The sequence below is a fragment of the Orycteropus afer genome, unplaced genomic scaffold (genome assembly GCF_000298275.1).
Source record: "Orycteropus afer afer isolate SDZICR_OR568_19922 unplaced genomic scaffold, OryAfe1.0 scaffold00155, whole genome shotgun sequence".
Taxonomy (NCBI): Eukaryota; Metazoa; Chordata; class Mammalia; order Tubulidentata; family Orycteropodidae; genus Orycteropus; species Orycteropus afer.
Window position 1 is genome coordinate 6,952,619 of NW_006921742.1, and position 1,095 is coordinate 6,953,713.

Below are 1,095 nucleotides of genomic sequence, written 5' to 3' on the forward strand. Positions count from 1 at the left end.
TTGTTTCCGGATTTTCTGCTGCCCCTTGCAGCTGCATACTACTGCTGAAGCACCTTTTGTCTCAGAAGATTGAAGGTTTCACCACAGTTGCTTTCTCACTCTGAAGGCTCACTCAATTTGAATGTCATAGATGCCAATCTAAGAGAATAGAGAGCACTTTGAATCTGAGCTTTTGTCTACTTAATCAGTGAATTACCTGCTGTGAGATTATGTAGTCCCCGTGGAGTACCTCCAGGCATGAGAAATATCCATTCCCATCCTCCAAACTTTGCCAGGGAGTTTTCTGATTATGGTTTTCCTGTTACCTACCATTTTGGCCATTTTGTGATTTTACCATTTTGTGACAGAAATGACACCAGAGATTGCGTGATAGAATTTTGCAAGACCAACAATTTATGCATCACGAATACCTTTTTTCAACAACATAAATTGTGGCTGTACAGGTAGATCTCACCAAATGGAATACACATGAATCAGATCGACTACATCTGTGGAAAGAGGCAATGGAAAAGCTCAGTATCTTCAGCCAAAACAAGGCCAGTAGTTGACTGTGGAACAGACCATCAAGTGCTCATATGCAAGTTCAGGTTGAAGCTGAAGACAAAACAAGTCCATGAGAGCCAAAATATGACCTTAATTATATCCTACCTGAATTTAGAGACCATCTGAAGAACAGATTTGATACATTGAACATCAGTGACCCAAAACCAGGCAAATTGTGGGATGACATCAAGAATGTCGTACATTAAGAAAGCTAAGGTCATTCAAAAGACAGCAAAGGAAGAAAAAAAAAAATGGATGTCAGAAGAGACTGAAACTTGCTCTTGAATGGAGAGTAGCTAAAGCAAATGGAAGAAATGAGAAGATAAAAAAGCTGAACAGAAGATTTCAAAGAGCAGCTCTAGAAGACAAAATCAATTATTACAATAAAACGTGCAAAGACCTGGAGTTAGAAAACCAAAAGGGAAGAACACACTCAGCATTTCTCCAGTGGAAAGAACCAAAGAAAAAATTCAAGTCTTGAGTTGCAATATTGAAAGATTCTATAGGCAAAATATTGAATTATGCAGGAAACACCAAGACAGAAGGAATACA